Below are 16,494 nucleotides of genomic sequence, written 5' to 3' on the forward strand. Positions count from 1 at the left end.
GTTGAATACTAAGATAAGTTTGATGCTTGATAATTGTTTTGAGATATGGAGGTGATAATATCATAGTCGTGCTAGTTGAGTAGTTGTGAATTTGAGAAATACTTGTGTTGAAGTTAGCAAGTCCCGTAGCATGCACGTATGGTTAAAGTTGTGTAACAAATTTGAAGCATGAAGTGTACCTGGCTTGTGCATCCTTATGAGTGGCGGTCGAGGACGAGCGATGGTCTTTTCCTACCAATCTATCCCCCTAGGAGCATGTGCGTAGTACTTGATTTTTGATGACTTCTAAATTTTTGCAATAAGTATATGAGTTCTTTTGACTAATGTTGAGTCCATGGATTATACGCACTTTTACCTTTCCGCCATTTGCTAGCCTCTTCGGTACCGTGCATTGCCCTTTCTCACATTGAGAGTTGGTGCAAACTTCGCCGGTGCATCCAAACCCCGTGATATGATACGCTCTTTCACACATAAACCTCCCTATATCTTCCTCAAAACAGCCACCATACCTACCTATCATGGCATTTCCATAGCCATTCCGAGATATATTGCCATGCAACTTCCATCATCATCATCATCATGACATGCTTTACTTTTGTCATATTGCCATTACATGATCTTGTAGTTGACATCGTATTTGTGGCAAAGCCACCATGCATTATTTTCATACATGTCACTCTTGATTCATTGCACCATCCCGGTACACCGCCGGAGGCATTCATATAGAGTCATATCTTGTTCTAGTATCGAGTTGTAATCATTATGTTGTAATCAATAGAAGTGTGATGATCATCATTATTAGAGCATTGCCCAAATCAAAAAAAAGAAGAGAGAGAGAAAGGCCAAAAAGAAAAAAGAAAGGCCCAAAAAAAAGAGAAAATAAAAAGGGCAATGCTACTATCTCTTTTTCCACACTTGTGCTTCAAAGTAGCACCATGATTTTCATATAGTGAGTCTCATAAGTTGTCTTGTTCATACTAGTGGGAATTTTTCATTATAGAACTTGGCTTGCATATTCCAACGATGGGCTTCCTAAAAATGCCCTAGGTCTTCATGAGCAAGCAAGTTGGATGCACACCCACTAGTTTTCTATTGTTGAGCATTCTTAGCTCTAGTGCATCCGTTGCATGGCAATCCCTACTACTTGCATTAACATCAATTGATGGGCATCTCCATAGCTCATTGATTAGCCTCGTTGATGTGAGACTTTCTCCTTTTTTGTCTCCTCCACACAATCCCCGTCATCATATTCTATACCACCCATAGTGCTATGTCCATGGCTCGTGCTCATGTATTGCGTGAAGGTTGAAAAAGTTTGAGATTATTTGAGTATGAAACAATTGCTTGGCTTGTCATCGGGGGTATAGAAGTTGGGAACATCTTTGTGTGACGAAAATGAAGCATAGCCTAACTATATGATTTTGTAGGGATGAACTTCCTTTGGCCATGTTATTTTGAGATGACATAATTGTCTGATTAGTATGCTTGAAGTATTATCATTTTTATGTCAATATGAACTTTTGTCGTGAACCTTTCGGATCTGAATATTCATACCATGATTAAGAAGATTTACATTGAAATTATGCCAAAGTATCACTCCGCATCAAAAATTCTCTTTTTATCATTTACCTACTCGAGGACGAGCAGGAATTAAGCTTGGGGATGCCTGATATGTCTCCAACGTATCTATAATTTTTGATTGCTCCATGCTACTTTATCTACTGTTTTGGACTATATTGGGCTTTATTTTCCACTTTTATATTATTTTTGGGACTAACCTATTAACCGGAGGCCCAACCCAGAATTGTTGTTTTTTGCCTATTTCAGTATTTCGAGGAAACAGGATATCAAACGGAGTCCAAACGGAATGAAACCTTCGGGAACGTGATCTTCTCACCGAACGTGATCCAGGAGACTTGGACCCTACTCCAAGAAGTTTCCGGGGAGGTCACGAGGGTGGAGGGCGCCCACCCCCCCCCTGGGCGCGCCCCCTGCCTCGTGGGCCCCTCGGAGCTCCACCGACGTGCTCCTTCCTCCTATATATACCTACGTACCCCCATTAGACCAGGGGAGCCAAAAAACCTAATTCCACCGCCGCAACTTCCTGTATCCACGAGATCCCATCTTGGGGCCTGTTCCGGAGCTCCGCCGGAGAGGGCATCCATCACGGAGGGCTTCTACATCAACACCATAGCCCTTCCGATGAAGTGTGAGTAGTTTACTTCAGACCTTCGGGTCCATAGCTAGTAGCTAGATGGCTTCTTCTCTCTTTTTGGATCTCAATACAATGTTCTCCCCCTCTCTCGTGGAGATCTATTCGATGTAATCTTCTTTTTGCGGTGTGTTTGTTGAGACCGATAAATTGTGGGTTTATGATCCAACTTATCTATGAATAATATTTGAATCTTCTCTGAATTCTTTTATGTATGATTGAGTTATCTTTTCAAGTCTCTTCGAATTATCCGTTTGGTTTGGCCAACTAGATTGGTAGTTCTTGCAATGGGAGAAGTGCTTAGCTTTGGGTTGAATCTTGCGGTGTCCTTACTCAGTGACAGAAAGAGTTGCAAGGCACGTATTGTATTGTTGCCATCGAGGATAACAAGATGGGGTATTTATCATATTGCATGAATTTATTCCTCTACATCATGTCATCTTGCTTAAGGCGTTACTCTGTTTTTAACTTAATACTCTAGATGCATGCTGGATAGCGGTCGATGAGTGGAGTAATAGTAGTAGATGCAGGCAGGAGTCGGTCTACTTGTCACGGACGTGATGCCTATATACATGATCATACCTAGATAACCTCATAACTATGCTCAATTCTATTAATTGCTCAACAGTAATTTGTTCACCCACCATAGAATATCTATGCTCTTGAGAGAAGCCACTAGTGAAACCTATGGCCCCCGGGTCTATTCTCATCATATCAATCTCCATTACTTTATTTTACTTGTTTTGCTTTTACCTTTCACTTTGCATCTTTATACCAAAAATACCAAAAATATTATCTCTATCAGATCTCACTCTCGTAAGTGACCGTGAAGGGATTGACAACCCCTAAGCGTTGGTTGCGAGTTGCTACCATTTTGTGCAGGTACGAGGGACTTGCGCGTGACCTCCTACTGGATTGATACCTTGGTTCTCAAAAACTGAGGGGAATACTTACGCTACTGTGCTGCATCACCCCCTCCTCTTCGGGGAAAACCAACGCTAGCTCGAGACGTAGCAGCGCGCCACTATGCGAGACGATAATCATCACGCCAGATACAGTAAAAGTAAGCCCGGCTGGACCAGACACAGCCGGCAAGACTCATTCGAGTTGCGTCGCGACATAGCCCAGTACAGAGGCGCCGCACACCCCCTATGCTTCACAGACGATGTAATGGATCATCAAATCCCAGAGGGTTTCAAACCCGTAAATATAGAATCATACGACGGCACAACAGATCCTGCGGTATGGATCGAGGATTTCCTCCTCCATATCCACATGGCCCGCGGTGATGATCTACACGCCATTAAATACCTCCCACTCAAGCTCAAAGGACCAGCTCGGCATTGGCTCAATAGCTTGCCAGCAGAGTCCATTGGCTGTTGGGAAGATCTGGAAGCCGCATTCCTGGACAACTTTCAGGGCACTTATGTGCGACCACCAGATGCCGATGACTTGAGCCACATAGTTCAGCAGCCATAGGAATCGGCCAGGCAATTCTGGACACGGTTCCTAACAAAGAAAAATCAAATCGTCGACTGTCCGGATGCAGAGGCCCTAGCAGCTTTCAAGCACAACATCCGCGACGAATGGCTCGCCCGGCACCTTGGCCAGGAAAAGCCGAAATCTATAGCAGCCCTCACGACACTCATGACCCACTTCTGTGTGGGAGAGGACAGCTGGCTGGCTCGCAACAATAACATATCAAAGAACCATGGTACTTCGGATACCAAGGACGGCAATGGCAGGTCACATTGCAACAAATATAAGCGCCACATTAACAGCGACAATACCGAGGATACGGTAGTCAATACCGGATTCAAAGGCTCTAAACCTGGTCAGCGGAAAAAGCCATTCAAAAGAAGCACTCCGGGCCCGTCTAGTTTGGACCGTATACTCGATCGCTCATGCCAAATACACGGCACCCCCGACAAGCCAGCAAACCACACCAACAGGGATTGTTGGGTGTTCAAGTAGGTCGGCAAGTTAAATGCCGAAAACAAAGATAAGGGGTCACATAGCAATGACGAGGAGGAGCCCCGGCAGACGAACAGCAGAGGACAGAAGAGGTTCACCCCACAAGTGCGGACGGTGAACATGATATACGCAACCCACATCCCCAAGAGGGAGCGGAAGCGTGCGCTCAGGGACGTATATGCGTTGGAGCCAGTCGCCCCAAAGTTCAACTCATGGTCCTCCTAACCGATCACCTTCGATCGCAGGGACCACCCCACTAGTATCCGTCATGGCGGATTCGCCACACTGGTCCTAGACATAATCATTGACGGATTTCACCTCACTCGAGTCCTAATGGACGGCGGCAGCAGCCTGAACCTGCTTTATCAGGACACTGTGCGCAAAATGGGTATAGACCCCTCAAGGATCAAACCCACAAAAACGACCTTTAAAGGTGTCATACCAGGTGTAGAGGCCCATTGCATAGGCTCAATCACACTGAAAGGGGTCTTCGGATCCCCGGATAACTTCCGAAGCGAAGAGTTAATCTTCGACATAGTCCCGTTTTGCAATGGCTACCATGCACTGCTCGGGTGAACCGCATTCGCAAGATTCAATGCGGTACCGCATTATGCATATCTCAAGCTCAAGATGCCAGGACCTCGGGGGGTCATCACAGTCAATGGAAACACAAAGCGCTCTCTCCGCATAGAGGAGCACACTGCGGCCCTTGCAGCAGAAGCACAAAGCAGCCTCTTAAGGCAATCCACTAGTTCGGCGATTGAGAACCCGGACAACTTCAAGCGCGCCCGGAGTAATCGGCAACTGAACCGCCTGGCATGTCCCGAGCTCACATAGCAATGCGCCCCCCACCCCAGTCCCAGCCAAACAGCGAAATCCGTGCCACGCGTACATAATTACGCATTAAAAATACCATGGGCACAGGCGGGGAGGGGGGCACAACTACAGCATGCCCCAATACGCGGCTTAAACCGCACTAGGGGCTTCCCGCTTTGTTATTTTTCTCATTTCAGGACTTTAATCTCTAGAAACCCTGTCCGGCAGCATGATTGCCGAACACATGATGCAGCAACCAAGGAGGCAGAAAGCTACGTCACACCACGAAACTCCCAGGTGGATTACGATAATAAGTGAAATATTTTCTTTAATACTATTCCTTAGCTTGCCCTTGGAAGGGACATGTCAAACAGCCCTACTTTTTGCTTGTCGCACTACTTGTATCATTCTGTTTTGACGCACCTTTTTGAATAAACAATGCATAGCATTAAGACTATTATTGCATTCCTCCTTTATATATATATATATGTTCATCCACGACATCTAGCACCCGTACACTCTGGTACGGCCAATACGCCAGGGGCTTAAGCATACCCCATAATACGGCGTGAGAAGTCCGAACACTTTCGACAGTGCGGCACCCCGAACTTATAGCATTATATGCATCAGCTCCGAATCATGTCTTGGGTCAATAGTTGGGTTTGCCCGGCTCCCATGTTTTGGTACCTTACGTTCCGCTATATCGGCTAAGGTAGCACTGGGAGAACTACTGCGATTGTGCCCAGGTTATGCTGGGCTAAGCACCTTAGTAGAGAAAGATAAAACTGACTGTCATGATAAGGCGAGAGACTGGTCGCTGTTCGAGAGGTTTCAAGTCCCTAAAGGCTTATGCCACTTAGAGCGAGGAGTCGGCCCTGTCCGGCTTAAGGCATGTATCGCGCCCCGAATTTGGCCTTCCGAATACTAGGGGCTTCGCCAAAATTTAAAATTATAGAATTCTATGGCTAAGTGAGAGTGATAACGTAGTATAGTCCGATTGCCTTGTTCGTTGTGCTGAGCACCTCCCTCGAAGGACCCAACAATGGGAACAAGAGTGCTCAGGTTTATCCCGAACACCCCAGCACTCGTGGCGTGGGGGCAGAAGACGACGACTAGCCATCTCTCAGATTTGATAAATGGCCGAACAGAAGGCAATATTTTAAATTCAAACAAGTGTTGCATAGCACATATGAACAAGTTTTCATAATACAGGATTACACGAGCAAGTTTACTCAAATATTACATCTTTCGTACACTCGTCCGCTACAAGACGGGCACCCTTCAGGACACCCTCATAGTACATCTCGGGGTGGCGATGCTCCTTGCCCTCCGGCAGCCCTTCCTTCACCAGCTTCACGGCGTCCATCTTGGCCCATTGCACCTTCACACGGGCGAAAGCCCGACGTGCACCTTCGATGCAGACGGATCGCTTGATGACTTCCAGCCGTGGATAGGCATCCATAAGCCACCTCACCAGGCCGAAGTAGCTATTGGGAAGGGTGTCGCCAGGCCACATCCGGACTATAAAGCCCTTCATGGCCTGTTTGGCCGCCTTGTGCAGCTCGACCAGTTGCTTCAGCTGGTCGCTCAGAGGCATCGGGTGTTCGGTCCCAGTATACTGAGACCAGAACAGCTTCTCCATTGAGCTTCCCTCCTCGGCCTGGTAAAACTGTGCGGCATCCGGCACGCTGCGGGGCAAATCTGCGAATGCTCCTGGAGAGCTCTGGATTCGGGTAAGTAACAAGTAATTTACTTTCACATGCTTGCTTTGCATATAGAATGCCTTACCCGCCGCTATCTTCTTCATTGCATCAATCTCCTGGAGGGCCTTTTGGGCTTTGTCCTTGGCATTCTTTGCGCTCTCGAGGGCCGCGGCAAGCTCGGACTCTCGCATCTTCAAGTCAAGCTCCAACGCCTCGTGCTTCGTCACGAGAGCGTGGAGCTCTTGCTGCACCTCGCCCACCCGAGCCTCCTTCCTTTCCCGCTCGGTGAGCTCTTTGGCTGCTTTGTTTTCGGCCTCGGATAGCGCTTGCTTCAGGGTCGCCACCTCGGTCGTGGCCCCTGGCAAATTTATGATGGTCCTGACATTTTGCAATCGCATTATTTTTATATATATCCATAGACTAGGTACTACTTACCTTTGTTCTCCTCGAGCTGCCTCTTGGCAAGGCCGAGCTCTTCCTTGGACCCTTTGAGGTCCTGCTTCAGTGTGGCGACCTCCGCAATCAGTGCGGCAGAGGCCAGCAGTGAAGCCTGCATACGCATATAGACACTTATATTAGACTCCTGCGATATTGTTTGATCCTCTGTTCGGCTTTTCTTTGTGAACACCGAACAGAGCGTCAGGGGCTATTGTCTATGCGGTAATATTTTTCCTATATTTCAAAAACCTACCTCAAAGCCTGTTAGAAGGCTGGCATAGGCTTCAGTCAGTCCACTCTTGGCGGACTGAACCTTCTGGACCACCGCACTCATAATAGTGCGGTGCTCTTCGTCGATGGAAGCGCTGCGAAGCGCTCCCAGCAGATTGTTCGGTGCCTCTGGATGGACAGAGGTCACCGGCACATGCGTCTTGCCCCTTCTGGAAGGAGGCCTCCTGCCCGAGTCCGGAACCACTGGGGGTTCCGGCGCGGTGTTCGGCTGAGGGTCGAACTCGGAACCCTCAGGAGCCTTGCTCCATCTACTCCTGGAGTCCGGAAGGTCGCCTTGAGGCGCCTCCGGGACTGTCTCCCCTCGACCCGGTGCCTCTTGAGACAATACCTCGGTGTTGTCCGTAGGGCAAGGGGAGGTGGCAGTCGGAAGTGGATCGCTATCCATATCCGACGAGCCCGGGGAGCCGTTCGACGAGGATACGTCGATACGGGCTCGTGGCGGTCTGCATAGTCATAATTCGGTGTTAGGAGAAGCAGTGCGACAAAGGCATGCTATGAGTTACTCTAGTATCCGAATACTTACGACTTCGCCAGGGGCTTGGCCCTGAGCAGCCACTCGTCTTTGCCTTCAGCGGCGGTGGTGGAGTAGTTCGGAAGGAGGGTCCTGCCCTTCTTCGACCCTTTGCCCCCCCCCCCTCGGTTGGGGTGGCCTTCCTTTTCTTATCTCCCCCGACTAAAGGGCGAGCATCTTCATCTTCCTCCTCGTCTTCGGGGGAGGAGTGCGTCGCGGAGTTATCGGACGATGAGTCCGATAACACCTGGCGTCGGGAACTCTTTCGGGTTCCCTTGGCCTTCTTGGTCTTCTCCGGCACCTTGTAAGGAGCCGGAGTCAGCATCTCCGTCAGGAGAGCGTCCCCAGTGTCTTCAGGCAGAGGGGACAGACAGTTAATCTGCCCCGACGTCTCCACCCAGTCCTGTCAAAGGCATGGAGCTCAGACCCCGCACATGGTTAAGCTAGGGGAAATAAATATCCTACTGGATGTATAGAACTCACCGAATGTGCTCGGCGCTTCGCGCTTAGCCCGCGGTCCTCGGTGAGAGAGGGAGGGACCTCGGCGCCCTAGTACAGCACCCTCCAGACGTCCTTGTGCGTCGTGTCGAAGAGATCGCTCAGAGTCTGGTGCTGGGTCAGGTCGAACTCCCACAAGTTGAAATCCCGTTGTTGACATGGGAGGATCCGGCGGATGAGCATGACCTGGACTATGTTGACAAGCTTGAGCTTCTTGCTTGCCATATTCTGGATACATTTCCGGAGTCCGTCCAGCTCCACCGATGAACCCCAGGATAGGCCCTTCTCTTTCCAGGAGGTGAGCCGCGTGAGGATTCCGGATCGAAACTCGGGGGCCGCCACCCAGTTGGTGTCACGCGGCTCGGTGATGTAGAACCACGCCGATTGCCACCCCTTTATGGTCTCCACGAAGGAGCCTTCAAGCCATATAACATTGGGCATCTTGCCCACCATGGCTCCACCACATTCTGCTTGTTGGCCTCCCACCACCTTTGTCTTGATATTGAAGGTCTTCAGCCACAGGCCGAAGTGGGGCCGGATGCGGAGGAAAGCCTCACACACGACGATCAACGCCGAAATGTTGAGGATGAAGTTCGGGGCCAGATCATGAAAGTCCAGCCCGTAGTAGAACATGATACCGCAGACGAATGGATGGAGGGGAAACCCCAGTCCGCGGAGGAAGTGGTGGAGGAAAACTACCCTCTCGTGAGGTTTCGGGGTAGGGACGATCTGCCCCGCAGCGGGCAGCCGATGCGCGATATTCGCGGCTAGGTATCCGACCCCGCGCAGCTTTTTGATGTGTCCCTCCGTGTCGGAGGACGCCATCCACTTGCCTCCCGCTCCGGACATGTTTGGAGAAGGTTGAGGAGAAGGATGTGGACTTGGGCGTTGGAGCTCGAGTGCGCAAGAATGGATGAGCAAGGAGGAAGAAGGCGTGGGTAGAAAAAGGTTAAACCTTATCCCTTTATAAGGGCGGCCGAAACTATGCGCCCCCACTAGCCTGGTAAAACTCGCTTATCCCCCAAGCGCCGTAATCGATGGCGCGGTTGGGTTACCCACGCCCGTATTGATGAGAATCCCATAATAAGGGGGACACGGTCTCTGCTTTGACAAGACGTGTCAAGAAGCTGCCTCACGTTATGTGCGGGGCTAGTTAAAGGAAACGGTTTGAATAACCACCGGGCCATGGCATAATGTCATGTTGCCAAAACGTGTCAGCAGATTAGATTTGTGGAAATATTATTCTCTCTACGGTGGTATGTGGAACTTATTTTGCAGGGTCGGACACTATCCTTGTATTCAAATTCTTCCGTGGTGTATTCGGAGGAGGAACCCGCCTTGCAATGCCGAAGACAACACTGCGCGCCGGACTCATCGTCATTGAAGCCTGGTTTAGGGGCTACTGAGGGAGTCTTGGATTAGGGGGTCTCTGGACAGCCGGACTATATCCTTTGGCCGGACTGTTGGACTATCAAGATACAAGATTGAAGACTTCGTCTCGTGTCCGGATAGGACTCTACTTGGCGTGGAAGGCAAGCTAGGCAATACGGATATGTATATCTCCTCCTTTGTAACCGGCCTTGTGTAACCCTAGCCCCCTCCGGTGTCTATATAAACCGGAGGGTTTTAGTCCGTAGGACAACATACAATCATACCATAGGCTAGCTTCTAGGGTTTAGCCTCTCAGATCTCGTGGTAGATCAACTCTTGTAATACTCATATCATCAAGAATAGATCAAGCAGGACGTAGGGTTTTACCTCCATCAAGAGGGCCCGAACTTGGGTAAAACATTGTGTCCCCTGCCTCCTGTTACCATCCGCCTTAGACGCACAGTTCGGGACCCCCTACCCGAGATCCGCCGGTTTTGACACCGACAGACAACCTTTCTTGATTGCGCTGGCTTGATGAAGACTAGTAGATTGCTCCCCCATACTCCGCTATGGGTGAGCCACTCTTCGGCACACCTTCACAGGTCCATCGTCACCACAATGGACGACAAGCTTCAAGCATGATCTCTTTGTGATTCTCCACTTGAACTTGCACACCGCAAACTTGATCACTATCACCACTTGATGTCATCCTCCATGTGTTTTTTTTGACCTGGAAGACTGCAGAGCTTACACCCCACAGCATTTTATTAGAAAAAAACAAGGTACAAATACAAGGTTCCTCAAGAGGAGGAACAAAGACACAGAAGAAAACTATACAGGAAAGGCTATATAAATCTAAAAAGAAAGGAGAGGCACTAAAATCTACAACTAGGAAAGAAAGAAGATACATATAAGATGGCCCTCAAGGGGACAAGAAATCAATCCATTAGAGTAGAGCTTCCTTGTATCTGGTCTTGATCCGGTGTGAAAGAAGAGTAATATTGTGAACAAACCCATTTCTCCACTGCCTAAAAGTTGGTTTGACATGTCTAAAAGCCATGTCATTCCGAACTTTCCAAATATTACACCATGTAAGAAATACCACCTCTGAGAAAAAAGGCTTATTAAACTCCTTTCTGGCATGTAAGGCAATCTGCACCATATCGTTGCTATCCAACCAGGAAACCTGCAGATAGTTCTAGATTCTCATACTGAAGTTACATTGGAAGAACAGATGGTTCCTATCCTCAATTACTCCAGTCAGGCATAGGACACAACTAGGTCCATCATGAATTTTCCAATGGCGTCGTTGAATCATATCCTTGGTGTTAACTCTGTCCATAATTACCAGCCAGGCAAACATTTTAATTGTCATGGTACAGCAACTCTTCCAAACCCAGCTCAGAATGGGATTGGCAGGAACAGGCTGATGGGCAAAATCATAGTACTTTTTTGCTGAGTACTTCGCCTTTTTCCATGCCTCCAAGTCCAGATATCATTACAACCATTGTCCAAGGAGGTCACAGCTAACAAGCTTGATAACTGATTGAACTCCCTAAAAGCCAGTTCAGACAATGGTAAAGAAAACATTTGCTGCAAATTTCCTGCCTGTACCACTTCCATGACAGAGAGGTTCTTCTGCAAGCAAAAAGAGAAAAGCCTTAGAAACCTTTCTTGCAGAGGAATGCAAGACTGGTCAATCTCCCAATGATCAGACCAAAATAACACAGAATCTCCTCTGCCAATAGTGACAGAGGTAATAGCCCTAAACTTATCCATTAATTTGCAAATGTCCCTCCACCAGAAAGAGCCACATAGAGTAGTGTCATGAGGAATTCTCTGAAAGTAGTATGAATCCTACACCAAACGAACCCATGGCACATCTGCTTTATTATAGAACTTATTCAGGTACTTAAGAAGCAGTGCATCATTCTGTAGTCCCAGATTCAAAATTCCAAGCCCCCCCCCTTCATCTTAGGCCTGCAGACAAGGGGCCAAGAAGCCAAAGAGTGCCCCTTCTCCTGACCATATTTCCTCCAGAGGCACTGTCTCTGAATCCTTTCTAACTGCTTTAGAATACCTTGTGGCAAAGATAGACTACAAAGGAAGAAAATAGGCAGTGAAGATACCACTGAATTTACCAGTTGCAACCTACTGCCTTGTGGTAAAAACCAAGAGCTAGCAGTTAGCCTTCTTTCCATGCAGTCCACCAAAGGTAGAAAATCAACAATTTTGTGCCGAGTGGTTCCAACAGGAAGTCCCAAATAAGTGAAGGGCATTGAACCTAGCTGGCAACCAAACTAAGCAGCAAGTGCAGCAACAATAGAGGCTTCCACATTGATTGGGTACATTGAAGATTTGTCGAAGTTAATTTGCAGTCCAGTTGCCAAAGAAAAGGAGTTGAGCACTGATTTGAGGACCTCCAACTGAGCTGAGTCAGCATTCACAAACAACAAAGTATCATCAGCATACTGCACCACTTGATAATCAGGATCATGTGTTGGCAATGGAAAGGTTAGTTGACCCTTGCACAAAAGAGCATTGATCATGGTCTGCAAAAGATCAGCAGCAATCACAAAAAGCAAAGGAGAGATAGGATCTCCTTGCTATACACCACATTTGCACTTGAAATGTTTTCCAGGCACGTTTAACAGGATAGATGAGGTTGCCGAAGATAGTAGCTGTTGAACCCAGGTGATCCGTTTGCTATCAAAACCTTTTGCCACAAGAATTTTCAAAATTGCCTCATGCTGAATAGAGTCAAAGGCTTTTTCAAAGTCAAGCTTGAGCAATATGATTGGCTTCTTTGAGTGGTTGCATTGATGAGTATACTCAAAAGTCCAAGCAATACAATCATGAATTGTTCTTGATTTAATGAAGCCATACTGATTCTTATGAACACAGTTGGTGATTTCCTCTTGAAACCTGTTAGCTACCAGTTTAGTCAGAAATTTCAGTCCCACACTTGTCGAGGAGATTGGCCTAAAATCTCCTACACCCTCAGGTGTTTGCTTTTTTGGGATTAAAGTAATGAAAGCTTCATTGAGATTTTACAAAAGAGCGGTTCCTGCATGAAATTCCTTCACCAGCCTAATGAAATCACTGGATATGATAGACCAACATTTCTTTATAAAAAGGCCATTAAAACCATCTGGCCCTGGTGCCTTATCAATGAGCATTTCTTTGATTACCTTTTCAATTTCTTGTAGCTGAAAAGGTTTTGTGAGCACCTCAAGACCCTGCACTTTTGGGATAAGTGAGAGAATGTCATTGCCCAATAGAATTGGCTTAACAGTTCCCATTCTGCCCTTGAAAGCATCCAAAAATTCCTTAGCTATTTCCCCATGATCTGAAGAAACTGTTCCATCAGATAGTTGCAGCCTAGCAATAGAATTCTTCCTATACCTCTCTGTTGCCATGGCCTGGAAGAATTTTGAATTTTCTTTTCCCACCTTAATATACCTGATAGTGCACCTTTTCCTCCAGTATAAAAACTGCAAGTGTCAAAGGTGCTCATGATGCATCTTAACTATCTTCCTGAAGTTGTATTCAGGTATGGATAGAGGCCTCCAATCCTCCAAATCATCCAGCTACAGAATTACCCAATTGCACTTTTCAATCAATGATTTGATATGTGATAGCCCCTTCTGCCATTTTTTGAGTGCAAACCTCAAGGATTTCAATTTGTCCATAATAACTGCAGTCATATGAATCTTATATGAAGGTTTGTTCAAAACCTCACCTACACAGTCCATGAACCCAGGTTGATGCACCCAATAGTTTTCAAATCTAAAGATATGAGCTTTTGGAATTGAGGTGCAGATAGATATTACACAAGGAACATGATCAGATGCAGTTCTAGCAAGAGGTGCAACTTGTGTCATGGGATACTGATTTATCCAACTGGCAGAAGTAAAAAACCAGTCCAATTGCTCAAGAAGTGGAACATCCTGCATGTTTGACCAGGTGAATCTTCTAACTTTTAAAGGAAGTTCCAGCAATCCTAAGTGACCAATGATCTCATTAAAGATAAAAATGTCATTAACATCCCCACCAGGAAGATTACGATTGTCCATGGACCTAATGAAATTAAAATCTCCCAATAACAACCATTTTTGCTCGGGTTCCACCTGAAGATTGTATAGCCAGTTAACAAACTCATCCCTCATTATACCCTCACAAGGCCCATAAACATTTACTAAAAACCATTGGTCACTATTATGCACCGAAGTGAAACTGATGACAATTCCAAGGCTTTACTTCAATTAAGACACCCTTAAAAACATCTGAACGCCACACTGTCACAATACCTCCCGAGGCTCCTCCCGAGGGTGATTCAATGAACTGGTCAAAACCCACAGGGCAAATGCTCTTAATTAATGAACGAGGATAATCTGATAACTTAGTTTCTTGCAAACAAGCAACCGCACACTAACTTTCAGTAATTTTCTCTCTAACAGAATGCTGTCGTGTTTCAGAGTTGAGACCACGAACATTCCAACAAAGCACCTTCCAGTTATGTATAGACATTTGATTCATGAGATAACCAAAAGCAAAGTAGCAAAAATTGCATGACATACAATGACATACACCCCACGTCATAGGAAACAAAATGCCTCCAGTTCTGACCACACAGCATAAAGTTTAGCACAACATAAACGACAGAAAATTTAACAGGCTCGCTATACCTAGATAAAGTTTGAAAATGCAACATTTAAACACCACTGGAGGAGGAGGAGTCTTTGGGATTAGCCATAAGCTTATCCTTGGATAGCAGGTTGGGGTCGATCTCCAGCTCCGCTCCAATTGTTTGCAGCATATTGGGAGGCGTGGATGGAGGGACATCTTCAGACTTGCCATTATCAGTGTCGTCAGGATTGGGCTGGGCCTTCACTTGAATGGGCTTGGACCGGGGACGCCTTTTAGTGGGCTGGAGGGAAAGTTGTTCAAAACTCACAGGCTTGAACCCATCCAGTTTTGTCGCGCTTCTCGTACATCTCCGTACAGAAGTATCCACTAAAGGAGCCACGGTCTTCCTTCCTCTTGTCTGTTTCTTCTCCTTGGCCTGCGCAGAAGAAAAAACCACAAAAGAGGAAAAAGAGTTCTCCTCCAGGTTGCCAGACACAATATCTTCAGAGAACTCCTGTCCAGCCATGGAAAATTCAGACACTGCATTATCATTTGCATTGGCAACCTCATCAGGTGAACCTCCAAAAAGAGCTCTGACAACTGGGTGTTTAGCCACAATAGATTTCCTTAGAGCAAGGTTGCTGGGCAAGCTTGGCACCAATGAAGACATCATCTGAGAATCATCAAAGGCAATGGTCCACGTGCGCTTGGAGTATGTCACTGTCCCAAGTGGCTTAAAGAAGATAGGTCTAGGCACCTCCGTGACAGCAAATTCAGGTAGCAGATTTTCAAACGATCTCTTCCAGATCATCTCTAGAGGAAGCAGTGGCCCAGCCACAATCCTTGCCATGCCAATGAAGATCTGATGCTGCTGAATGATAGGAGGTTGATATGGTACAATTGCCAAAGGATTTTCCAAAACTGTCGGCTGCTCATTGTCCTGTAACTGTTGGTCAAGCTGAAACTAAAGTTGCTCCTCAAACTGAACCTCCACATGTTGTTCAACAGACCCAGAACCCTCAGGCTGATCAATCACAATAGAGACTTGATCCTACTCTCGCACCACAGGCTGTGGCGACTGCTGAAGCTCATCCTCATTGTCCCCCCAGTTGGCATTTCCCCATCCAGCATCCCCAATGTTATTTTCCGGAGGCAATGAAGGGGCTACAGGTGCATCGTTCCATCCCAGCATTGGATATGGTGGAAGAACAAACATCAGATTTTCTTGCAGCAGGTTTCCAGGCAATGGGTGAGGATTACCATCCGGAGGCATTGGATCTTCATCATTTGGCATCTGGTCAGCGAAGTCAGCGTCCAATACATAGCAAGCAGCGGTCCACGAGACCTGAGATCCTCCCCGTTCTGCATAGTCTCCAAAGACCACATCACGTGGCACCAAAGGTGTGTCCGGAAAACTTGCCTCTACTAAAGTATGAACCAAATATGGATCCTCACTATCCCAAGAGTGAAATTTCCCAAAGGTGCCTACCGCCTGTGATATGAACTCCGTATTGCCATAGTCAAGAGGAATACCAATGAACATGAGCCAACCCTTACGGAACCCATGATTCCCCTTAAAATTCTCTCCCTCATCATGCTTCATAAATCTAACAAAACGATCATCACCCATAGGAAATGGGGCATGCTGAATCAACGTATATCTAACAGATGGATCCCTGACTTGAAATAACCCAACCCCATGGAACCAAGGTTGAGCAGAGCGAACCAGAGTACCTCTGTTCTGAAGGAACTGAACAATCTCTTCCCTGACCGGCCCGAGCGGTCCCTCCGGAGCAGGCATGACCTCAGCGACCATGTAATCCTCATGGCGGCGAGGAGGACGAGCCGCAGGCATGATGAAGGTGCGTGGAAGCCGCCTGTCCCCACCATCAATGATGTGATGGCCTACCGGCAGGAAGCGCTGTGGATCAAGCTCAAAGTTTGCCATGGTCGAAAGCTGTGGGGAGGGGATGGGGTTTTCTTTGGGAAGAAGAGGGGGATTGGCGCAATGTGGGCGGCGATGATGTGACTGGGCAAGCTATCCCTATAAC

Source organism: Triticum urartu, chromosome 6 (assembly GCF_003073215.2).
Source record: "Triticum urartu cultivar G1812 chromosome 6, Tu2.1, whole genome shotgun sequence".
Taxonomy (NCBI): Eukaryota; Viridiplantae; Streptophyta; class Magnoliopsida; order Poales; family Poaceae; genus Triticum; species Triticum urartu.